Source organism: Leucoraja erinacea, chromosome 19 (assembly GCF_028641065.1).
Source record: "Leucoraja erinacea ecotype New England chromosome 19, Leri_hhj_1, whole genome shotgun sequence".
NCBI lineage: Eukaryota > Metazoa > Chordata > Chondrichthyes > Rajiformes > Rajidae > Leucoraja > Leucoraja erinaceus.
This window is the reverse complement of record NC_073395.1, coordinates 41067592-41079683: the sequence shown is the minus strand read 5'-3', so window position 1 is coordinate 41079683 and position 12092 is coordinate 41067592. Positions and strand designations below refer to the sequence as shown.

General features: G+C 47.9%; 1 pseudogene; it reads left to right on the top strand.

Annotated features, from left to right (window-relative positions):
• Positions 1-11733: 11733 nt before the first annotated feature.
• LOC129706588 (U6atac minor spliceosomal RNA) lies at positions 11734-11830 on the top strand (annotated as a pseudogene).
• Positions 11831-12092: the final 262 nt, after the last annotated feature.

Below are 12092 nucleotides of genomic sequence, written 5' to 3'. Positions count from 1 at the left end.
GCCGGCAATGGCGGCTTCTTCTTCCCCCGGGTCCCCCACGAGAGATCCCGGGCTGTAGACGCCGCAGCAGCTGGAACTCTGCAGACCGCGGCTTCAGGCTGCGACTTCAGGCTGCCGGCTGCCCCGAGCCAGTGAAACGGAGTGCTCCCCTCCGGCGAGCCCCAGCGAGGGCTCACCCGCTCCACGCCGAGAGTCCACGCTGCGCCTGCCGCTGAAGCCCCGGGCACGTCTCCGGGAAAGACCTCGCCGATCCTTGATGGTAGGCCACGGGGGAGGCGACCTGGAAAAAGTCGCCTCTCCATGGAGGAGGCGACCGAAGCGGTTTCCCCCTTACACTACCCACACCACCCCCCACACAAAACACAAAACACCCCACTAAATACACACTTTAAAACACACTAAAAATAAAAAACAAAATTGAAAGGCTGACGCGCTGCTGCCATGGCTGCCGCCAGAACAGCGCCCCCTTCACTACACTACAGTCCACGATGTTCATTCGGGAAAGATCGGGAGACGGACAAGTCACTCGCACAAATGACAGAATTGCCGAGTACCGTGGGAACTCTTTACTCTACCCCCGTTATATCGTGTGATATCGTGCTAGACCACGACCACTCCACTCTGGCTACATCTTGCGTCAAGTCGCCCCGTGAAAACGAGCCATTATGAGGAGAAGTTGTGTGGAGTCGCTGCCCCGAGATCTGTAGAACAAAGAAGCTATAGCGGAACGGAACTGTAGAATCTTTGGTACACAAAAATGCTGGAGAAACTCAGCGGGTGCAGCAGCATCAATGGAGAGAAATAAATAGGTGACGTTTCGGGCCGAAATCCTTCTTCAGAAACTTCTTTAACACTGTAGAATCTTTGTTCTGCAGAACTTTCTCAGTGGGGGCAGGATTGGTGAAGGACGCAGGTGGGCCTGGATTGTGACGTCAGCAACTGGTGAATGGCATTGTGACGTCAGCAACTGGTGAATGGCATATCTATCTATCTATCTATCTATCTATCTATCTATCTATCTATCTATCTATCTATCTATCTATCTATCTATCTATCTATCTATCCTGTGTGGCTGCCGCCTGGCATCCGGATGCCTTTCTGCCTTTTGATTCGTTCCATCGTGTGATGTCACAATGCCCAATACTCGCAGATGTCCAATCGGAATGGATCTATTTACATGGACGGCTGCCGGCCTCCTTTCTTCCTTTGATTCCCTGCAACTCCGAAACCAGATGCAGAATCGCCGACATCTTTTCCATTTTGGTAGAGATTTCACTTTTCTTTCTGAGTATCCACTCCTCATTACATTTTGTCGTGTTTAAGTACACGTTTTTAATCAAATCCTTCTCCCCCCCCCCCAATATTTCAAAAATAAACTGGCTTCTCACCCATAGAAGCAGCACCAGCCCCAGTCGCTGGTGAACGTCCCATCGTGTGATGTCACAATGCCCAATGCTCAAATACATTGTTGCCATAGAGGGAGTACAGAGAAGGTTCAACAGACTGATTCCTGGGATGTCAGAACTTTCATATGAAGAAAGACTGGATAGACTCTGCCTGTACTCGCTAGATTTTAGAAGATTGATGGGGGATCTTATAGAAACGTATAAAATTCTTAAGGGGTTGGACAGGCTAGATGCAGGAAGATTGTTCCCGATGTTGGGGAAGTCAAGGACAAAGGGTCACAGTTTAAGGATAAGGGGGAAATCTTTTAGGACCGAGATGAGAAAAAAAAAATTTCACACAGAGAGCGGTGAATCTCTGGAATTCTCTACCACAGAAGGTAGTTGAGGCCAGTTCATTGGCTATATTTAAGAGGGAGTTAGTTGTGGCCCTTGTGGCTAAAGGGATCAGGGGGTATGGAGAGAAGGCAGGTACAGGATACTGAGTTGGATGATCAGCCATGATCATATTGAATGGTGGTGCAGGCTCAAAGGGCCGAATGGCCTACTCCTGCACTTAATTTCTATGTTTCTATGTTTCCCTCTCCTCACCCCTCTCCCACTCCCAGCCATCCCCCCCCACCCCCTTCCCTCTCTACCCCACCCCCTTCCCTCTCTCCCCCTGCCCCCTTCCCCTTACCCCTCTGTCCCTCTTCCACCACTCCCCCTACCCCTCCTCCCCACTCTTCCATTTCTTCTCCCCCTTACCCCACCCCTCTCCCCCTCCCCCACCCCTCTCACTTCCCCTCTCTCCCCCCCCCCCTCCCCCTCTGTCCCTCTTCCACCACTCCCCCCCGTCCCTCTTCCACAACTCCCCCACTACCCCTCTACCCTCCCTCCCTCCCCACTCTTCCTCTTCTCTCCCCTTCTCTCCTCCCCCTCTCCCCCTCTCCCCATCCCCTCTCCCTCTCCCATCCCTCTCTCCCCACCCCCCATCCCCTCTCAACCCACCCCTTCCCTCTCTCCCCTTTCCCCTTCCCCCTATCCCTCTGTCCCTCTTCCATCACTCCCCCTACCCCTCTCCTCCTCCCTCCCCACTCTTCCACTTCTCTTCCCCTTCCCCTCCCTCCCTCTCCCCCCCCCCCTCTTTTCCCCTCTCTCCCGCACCCCTCTTCCCCTCCCTCCCTCCTCCTCCACATCTCTCTCCCCCATCCCCCTCTCTCACCCCCTACCCCGCTCTCCCTTTCCCTCCCAACCCTGTCCTGTTTCCTCCTCCTCCTCCCCTCCCCCCTCCCTCCCCCCTTCTCGCCCCCCTCCCCACACCTGGGTGTTTTGGGGGGTGGTTAAGGTTAGTGTGATGCTGCAGCCCCCCCCCCCCCCCCCCCCCCCCCCCAAAACCCGTTGGGGAAACAGACCCAACTGCACTTGGTCTAGTATATTTTAAAAATTGAGTTATTCAAAATCTGGGGAAATAATTGACCAAGGGGTGGATTTCTGAAGTTAAATCCCTACCGAAATTGTAAAAATCTCCGCGTTTTTGAGTCTGGTTTTCGAGGAGATACGTTTCACATGCAAAATGACACACACACATCCACACACACACACACACACACACACACACACACACACACACACACACACACACACACACACACACACACACACACACACACACACACACACACACACACACACACACACACACACACACACACACACACACCACACACACACACACACACACACACACACAAATCTTTTCATTTTCATTTCCATTTCAAGCATAGTGCAAGGCTAACAACTCTTTTCATTTCCATCTGAAGCACAGTGCAAGGCCAACAACTCATTTCAAGCACAGTGCAGACTCTTATTACAGTTCACTCACAGCGTAGACTCACAGTTTTGGCCTCAACTCTCACTCACGTTCTTTCAGAGTGACTGACTCGCATCCGGACTTCAGGGCTTTATTCTCCTGGGCCCTGGAAAGGGCGTGACCTTCTTCATGGTGACTGACAGGCGAGAAGACCAATCAGCTGACCTCACGATTATTTAAACATTCATTATTTTTTCTTTATTTCACTGATCGGAAAAAACTTGGGGCAGTTGGAGGAGAGGAGGTGAAAGATGGTGAAAAAATCATAGCGATATATGGTAGCGTTTTTTCTAAAATGTATTTATAACGTGGCCAGGGAGTAGTCAAGATGAGACTTTTAGTAATAGTTTGGATATATATATATATATATATTTATCTGCTCTGGCAAATTTTCTGTTTGTGGTTTATACCAATGATTTGGATGAGAATATAGAAGGCATCATTAATAGGTTTGCCGATCTTGTCATAAGTTCATACGGTCATAAGCGATAGGAGCAGAATTGGGCCATTCGGACCATCAATTCTACTCCGCCATTCAATCATCGCTCATCCATCTCTCCCTCTAAACAACAAAGATGGAACTAAAGTGGGTGGTATTATAGCGATGATTATTAAAATGTACTGCAGGGTCTTGATCAGTTGAACAAGTGAATTGAGGAACGGTTAAGAGATTTAATGCAGATAAGTGTGAGGTGTTGTATTTTGGGAAGTCTAACCTTCACAGGGAATGGCAGGGGGTGAGCCTATTGATAGGATATGATATGAGGATATTGCCAGGACTTGAGGGCCTGAGCTCCAGGGAGAGGTTGGACAGGCTAGCATTTTATTCCTTGGAATGCAGGAGGTGCTAGGGTGATCTTATAGATGTTTATAAGGTCATAACAGGAATAGATAGTATTTTACCCAGAATTGGGGAATCAATAAACAGGGGATATTGGTTTAAGGTGAGAGGGAAAAGATTTAATAGAAACCTGAGGGGCAACTTTTTCACACAGTGCGTGATGGGAATATGGAACGAGCTGCCGGAGGATTTGATTAAGCAGGTACTAGAACAACATTTATAAGGCAGTTGGACAGGCACATAGATAGGAAAGGTTTAGCGGGATATGGGCCAAATGTGGGCAGGTGGAACTAATGTAGATGAGGAATCTAAAGGGACTGTCCCATTGACGTGACCTCTCAACGACTGTCTTCGAACATCAAGCTCGCCTGAAAAACCTCTAGCTGGAGCGACTGTCAACGATGAAACTGCGAGCTGGATCGACCAACCACACACACACACACACACACACACATCGCAAATGCGGGGGCCAGGGAAAGCAGGGGAGCGCTGTCTGAAATTCACACCCACAATGAACAGGAAGGTGAAAGACGGCTACACAGTGTACGGTAAGTCCTTTAGAGAGCGAGGAGTGTGGGGAGAGAAAGGGGGAGGGGGAGTGAAAGGGGGAGGGGGAGAGAAAGGGGGAGGGGGAGAGGGGAGAGAGAGAAAGGGGGAGGGGGAGAGAAAGGGGGGGGGGAAAAAGGGGTGGAGAGAAGGGGGGGGGAAGAGAGAAGGGGATGGAGAAAAGGGGTTGGAGAAAAGCGGGGGGGGGGGGGGAGAATGGGGGGAGGGCTTGAAGTGGGGTGGGAGAAGGAGTGGAGACACTTTTAAGAAGCCAAGCAACAAGAAGCCAGTCTGAAGAAGAGTTTTGGCCCGAAATGTTGCCTATTTCCTTCGATCCATAGATGCTGCCGCACCTGCTGAGTTTCTCCAGCACTTTTGTCTACCTTCGATTTTCAGGATTCTACAGTTCCTTCTTAAACAACACAATAAAGTTTAGTGGGCATTTTACATTACTGGTCGGTTTTCTCTGGTCCTGAAAACTCCAATGAGCCAATCAAAATGCCCGGTCAGCAAAGGAGATTGCCCACGGCTGCCCTTGACTGCCTGTAACTAAATAGCAACCCCACTCCACTGCACTGCGAGTTCAAAAGAACCATGCCGACCAATATTTACTCGCGGTATAATTGTCAACATGCTGAAAAATCTTCCTCGACCAAACTGAGGCTGTGAGTATGCGGGAACTTCCCTCGAGCATGAAGGAGAGTTCCAGTGACCTCAGAGGACCTCCTAGGACCACGTGTCGACCATGCTGCGAGTTTGAGTTGAGGGCAAACTCTTCTAAACTGGCAGATTAGGTTGCTGCAGTGGGACAGCCCCTTTAGTCCTCATGGACAAGTTGGACTGACGTAGCTGTTGCCTGTGACCATCATTGTTATCCAGTCACCAATTATTGATTCATTTGTTAAAGTAAGGCAAAAGTTGTTAGTCGTCTGTAGTCTGTGTTTAACCTATAGATATGGAACATCATGAAGGAGAAGATAATGCTTTTATGGCTGGAATCGCTATGGATGACGGTGACAAAGGTGATGAGCTGATGAAGGTGATTGATGAAAGTAGGGTCGCGGGTGTAGCCTATATGGATTTTAGCAAGGCATTTGTTAAAGTCTTCCATGATAGCCTGATGCAGAAGATTAAAATACATGGGATTAATAGAAACATAGATAGAAACAGAAACATAGTTACCTTGTGGCATGGATTCAGAACTGGCTTTCTGATCAAAGACAGAGGGTTGTGGTAGAGGACAATATTCAGGATACAGGTCTGTGACCAGTGGAGTACTACAGGGATTTGTGCTCGGAGCTCTGCTGTTTGTGATATATATGTCAATGATTTGGACGTAAAAGTAGATGGGTTAGTTTGTAGGATTGTACATGACAGCAAGATTGCTGGGTCACGGGAAGGTTGTGAGGAAGGCTGTCAAAGCATACAATGTGATATAGATCAGATATAAAAATGTGTGAGGAAATGGCAGATGGATTTCAATCAAAGCAAGTTTAGTTTAGTTTAGAGATACAGCGCGGAAACAGTCCCTTCGGCCCACCGGATCCGCGCCGACCAGCGATCCCCGCACGTTAACACTATCCTACACCCACTAGGGATCGGTAGTCAAGATGAGACTTTTAGTAATAGTTTGGATGTATATATATATTTTTCTGCTCTGACAAATTTCTGTTTGTGGTCTATATCAATGATTTGGATGAGAATATAAAAGGCATCATTAATAGGTTTGCCGATCTTGTCATAAGTTCATACGGTCATAAGCGATAGGAGCAGAATTAGACCATTCAAACCATCAATTCTACTCCGCCATTCAATCATCGCTTATCTATCTCTCCCTCTTAACCACAAAGATGGAACTAAAGTGAGTGGTATTATAGATAGCGATGGTTATTAAAATGTACTGCTGGGTCTTGATCAGTTGAACAAGTGGATTGAGGAATGGTTAAGAGATTTAATGCAGATAAGTGTGAGGTGTTGTATTTTGGGAAGTCTAACCAGTATAGGACCTTCACAGGGAATGGCATGGGTTAGGGCAATTTATATGATATGATATGAGGATATTGCCAGGACTTGAGGGCCTGAGCTCCAGGGAGAGGTTGGACATGCTAGCATTTTATTCCTTGGAATGCAGGAGGTGCTAGGGTGATCTTATAGATGTTTATAAGATCATAAAAGGAATAGATAGTCTTTTACCCAGAATTGGGGAATCAATAAACAGGGGATATTGGTTTAAGGTGAGAGGGGAAAGACTTAATAGAAACCTGAGGGGCAACTTTTTCACACAGAGCGTGATGGGAATATTGAACGAGCTGCCGGAGGATTTGATTAGGTACTAGAACAACATTTATAAGGCAGTTGGACAGGCACATACAGTGGCTTTCAAAAGTTTTCATACCTCTTGAACTTTTCCACATTTTGTCACGTTACAACCACAAACATAAATCTATTTTATTGGGATTTTATGTGATAGACCAACACAAAGTGGTGCATAATTGTGAAGTGGAAGGAAAATGATACATGGTTTTCAAATTTTTTTACAAATAAAAAACTGAAAAGAGTGGCGTGCAAAAGTATTCAGCCCCCCTGAGTCAATACTTTGTAGAACCACCTTTCGCTGCAATTACAGCTGCAAGTCCTTTGGGGTATGTCTCTACCAGCTTTGCACATCTAAGACTGAAATTTTTGCCCATTCTTCTTTGCAAAATAGCTCAAACTCAGTCAGATTGGATGGAGAGCGTCTGTGAACAGCAATTTTCAAGTCTTGCCAGAGATTCTCAATTGGATTTAGGTCTGGACTTTGACTGGGCCATTCTCACACATGAATATGCTTTGATCTAAACCATTCCATTGTAGCTCTGGCTGTATGTTTAGGGTCATTGTCCTGCTGGAAGGTGAACCTCCACCCCAGTCTCAAGTCTTTTGAAGACTCTAACAGGATTTCTTCCAAGATTGCCCTGTATTTGGCTCCATCCATCTTCCCATCAACTCTGACCAGCTTCCCTGTCCCTGCTGAAGAAAAGCATCCCCACAGCATGATGCTGCCACCACCATGTTTCACAGTGGGGATGGTGTGTTCAGGGTGATGTGTAGTGTTAGTTTTCCGCCACACATGGCGTTTTGCATTTAGGCCAAAAACTTCAATTTTGGTCTCATCTGACCAGAGCACCTTCCTCCACATGTTTGCTGTGTCCCCCACATGGCTTGTGGCAAACTGCAAACAGGACTTCTTATGGCTTTTTTTCAACAATGGCTTTCTTCTTGCCACTCTTCCATAAAGGCCCGATTTGTGGAATGCACAACTAATAGTTGTCCTGTGGACAGATTCTCCCACCTGAGCTGTGGATCTCTGCAGCTCCTCCTCTTGGCTGCTTCTCTGATCAATGCTCTCCTTGCCCGGCCTGTCAGTTTAGGTGGACGGCCATGTCTTGGTAGGTTTGCAGTTGTGCCATACTCTTTCCATTTTCGGATGATGGATTGAACAGTGTTCCGTGAGATGTTCAAAGCTTGGGATATTTTTTTTATAACCTAACCCTGCTTTAAACTTCTCCACAACTTTATCCCTGACCTGTCTGGTGTGTTCCTTGGGCTTCATGATGCTGTTTGTTCACTAATGTTCTCTAACAAACCTCTGAGGCCGTCACAGAACATCTGTATTTATACTGAGATTAGATTACACACAAGTGGACTTTATTTACTAATTAGGTGACTTCTGTAGGCAATTGGTTGCACTGGATTTTATTTAGGGGTATCAGAGTAAAGGGGGCTGAATACTTTTGCACACCACACTTTTCATTTTTTTATTTGTAAAAAAATGTGAAAACCATGTATCATTTTCCTTCCACTTCACAATTATGCGCCACTTTGTGTTGGTCTATCACATAAAATCCCAATAAAATACATTTACGTTTGTGTTTGTAACGTGACAAAATGTGGAAAAGTTCAAGGGGTATGAAAACTTTTACAAGCCACTGTAGATAGGAAAGGTTTAGAGGGATATGGGCCAAATGTGGGCAGGTGGAACTAATGTAGATGAGGGATCTAAAGGGACTGTCCCACTGATGCGACCTCTCAACGACTGTCTTCGAACATCAAGCTCGCCTGAAAAACCTCTAGCTGGAGCGACTGTCAACGATGAAACTGCGAGCTGGATCGACCAACCACACACACACACACAAACACATCGCAAATGCGGGGGCCAGGGAAAGCAGGGGAGCTGTCTGAAATTCACACCCGCAATGAACAGGAAGGTGAAAGACAGCTGCACAGTGTACGGTAAGTCCTTTAGAGAGTGAGGAGTGGGGAGAGAAGGGGGGAGGGGAAAAAAAAGGGGGGAGGGAAGGGGAGGGGAGAAGGGGGGGGGAAGAGAGAAGGGGAGGAAGAGAGAAGGGGGGAAGAGAGAAGGGGGGAGGGAAGGGGTGGAGAGAAGGGGTGGGAGAAGGGGTGGAGAGAAGGGGGTGGAGAGAAAGGGGTGGAGAGAAGGGGGGGGCAGAATGAGGGAGGGTTGAAGGGGGGGAGAAGGAGTGGAGACACTTTTAAGAAGCCAGGCAACAAGAAGCCAGTCTGAAGAAGGGTTTCAACCCGAAATGTTGCCTATTTCCTTCTCCCCATAGATGCTGCCGCACCTGCTGAGTTTCTCCAGCACTTTTGTCTACCTTCGATTTTCAGGCATCTGCAGTTCCTTCTTAAACAACACAATAAAGTTTAGTGGGCATTTTACATTACTGGTCGGTTTTCTCTGGTCCTGAAAACTCCAATGAACCCGGGCCTCCGGCGTTGCATTCGCTGTAAGGCAGCAACTCTATCGCTGCGCCACCGTGAAGATTTTTTACTTTGGGAGGACAAATGCAAGGGAAAAATACACAATTAATGTCTGACCCTTAACAACATTGACATAGAGAGGCATCTTGAGGTCCATGTCCATAACTCCCAGAAAGTGGCAACACAGTAAATTGAGCAATAAAGAGGGCATATAGTATAATAGCTTTCATAGGTCAGACCATTGAGCGTAAGTGTCAGGAAGTCATGATGCAGCTTTATAGGACTTTGGTTAGGCCACATTTGGAGTATTGCATGCAGTTCTGGTCGGCCCATTTCAGGAAGGATGTGAAGGCATTGGGTACAGAAGAGGGTTTCCAGAATGATGTCTAGATTAGGGGGTTGATCTATGGAGAGGATGGACAAGCATGGATTGTTTTCTCTGGAAAGATGGAGGTTGCAGGGAGACCTGAATGAAGTATATAAAATTATGAGAGGCATGGATAGGATAGAGAATTAGAACCTTTTTCCTCGGGATGAAGAATTCTAATTTTACTTCGGAGTCACGTCAGTGATTCCGTGAAGAAGCCCCGCCAGTCCGCATGCGTGTCATTACGTCATTCGCATGGCAAAGCACCGGACTGGCAGGCTAGTCGCTCCTGCCAGCGGTAAGTTTAAACCTACAGGTAAGTTTTTATTTCTTACAAGGTTGTGTTTTCTTGCAGGAACCTCTTCTTACAGAGGTTTCCTGCTGGATGTTGTAGCGCAGTCCGGACAAGCCGCGGGGAAATCGGCTTTGGGCTGTGAGGAGACTCCGGTCCAGACCACGGAACGCGGGTAGTCGGCGGACGTCGGTTGCGCTACTCCAGCCGCTGACAAGGCAGTCAGCGGCTTCCAGACCACTGTGGTTCCCGTGGAGGGGTAAGTCCATGAGGAAGGCGGCATCAGGGTGCCGACTGTGAGCACCGTGGCTAATCCTGTGTGGAGGAAAAGCCATTTGGAAGTAAGTCCGTAGACTGCGATGAGTCGGGCCAAGAGGATTCTCCTCCCACTGGAAGCGACGTCTGTGGATGTCTAGCAAAGATGGAGCACCTGATGGAGAGGATGCTCCATCACGACAAACTCCAGGAGGAGCTTTATATCCGTGGGTCACCCCATTGGCCCGTGGCAGCAGCTATGTTCAAGGGCTGTATAGGAAAGATCTGCTCCATGAAGAGGAGCCTTATATCCACGGGTCTGCTTGGGCCCATGGCAGCAGCACCTATAGAAGGGCAGCATAATGTCTCCCTCATGGAGGAAGTGAGCTTACCAAGGCAGTTTTGTTCTGACCCTGAGGTTGGAGGTATTGCAGAGCATACCCCAAGGCATGAAAGCCAAGAAACAGGGGTTCCAGGCATGGCATCGAAATGCGCCATACCAACTGGGACTGGTGAGCCAATAAAAAGAATATGGGCTCGCTGGAAAAAGCTTCTGATGGAGAGGATGCTCCAGCACGATATGCTCCAGCAAGAGGAACTTTATATCCGCGGGTCTCTTCGGGGGCCCATGGCAGGAGTACCTGTTGAAGGGCTGTCTTGAAAGAGCTCCTGATGGAGAGGAAGCTCCATCACGATATGCTCCAGCACGAGGAGCTTTATATCCAGGGATCTCCTCTGGAGCCTCTGGCAGTGGCACCTATAGAAGGGCTGCATGATGTCTCCCTCTTGGAGGAAGTGAGCACACGGAGTCAGTTTTGTTCTGACTACGAGATCGGAGGTATAGCTGGTGAGCATACTACGAGGCATGGGCTTGCGGTAGCACCTGTTCAGGGCTGTCTACGAATCCCCCTCTCTGTGGAGGGGAGTGCGAGTGGTCAGTATAACTGACTTCATATTCTAAAGTATGTCTGTGGTACGTACTGGAATACATGCGTATGGATTCAAGGGAGTCCTCGCAAACAAAGGTGGCAGAATACTCGGAAGGGGCTAGAGTTCCCCTCCTGCTACAAGTGCCGGGAATGAACAATGCTATCAGGGGTGACATTAAAGACCAGCCGCCGAATCTTCTCTTCAGGTAAGACCTATTCAACAGGTAAAACCTGGATAAGGAAGCAAAAGCTGTCGGACCAATCGAGGTACCAACGATGAGCAAAGCTTCATCGTTGCGGCAACAATGCACCCCATGCCTCCATTGGCAGTAAGCAGTTCACTGAAGTTGGTGGCAGCATGAAAGCTGGACAGAGCTCTTCAAATCCGACACCCAAGTCAGGCTCAGGAAAAATATGGGACCATCTACAAGTTGGTAATATTTACACTTGTTTTTGTAAAAATAATAATTAAAACAGGTGTTTACTTTATGTGTTGTATGAAAGTAACATTTCCCTTGATAAGGATGGAAGGGGCCCTAGTAGCCTAACAACACACAAATGGTTGTGGCATCTAACCATGTAAAACTGCACAATACTAGGGTTCCAAGCACAGAATTGGGCCAGATTTGTCTTTACAGGCAAGTTCAGAATTATGTCCAGAGTTGTCTTTTGAGGCAGGCTCAGTATTATGGCCAGGATTGGCTTTCGGGACAGGCTCGGAAATCGGGCCAGAGTTGTTGCTCGAGCAGATACGGAATTCGCAGGCGTGGCCCGTTCATTGTAAAAAAGGATGCTCCCATTTACAGAGATCACGGGAGACATTGAAATTTATCTGGATAAAGGCAATGA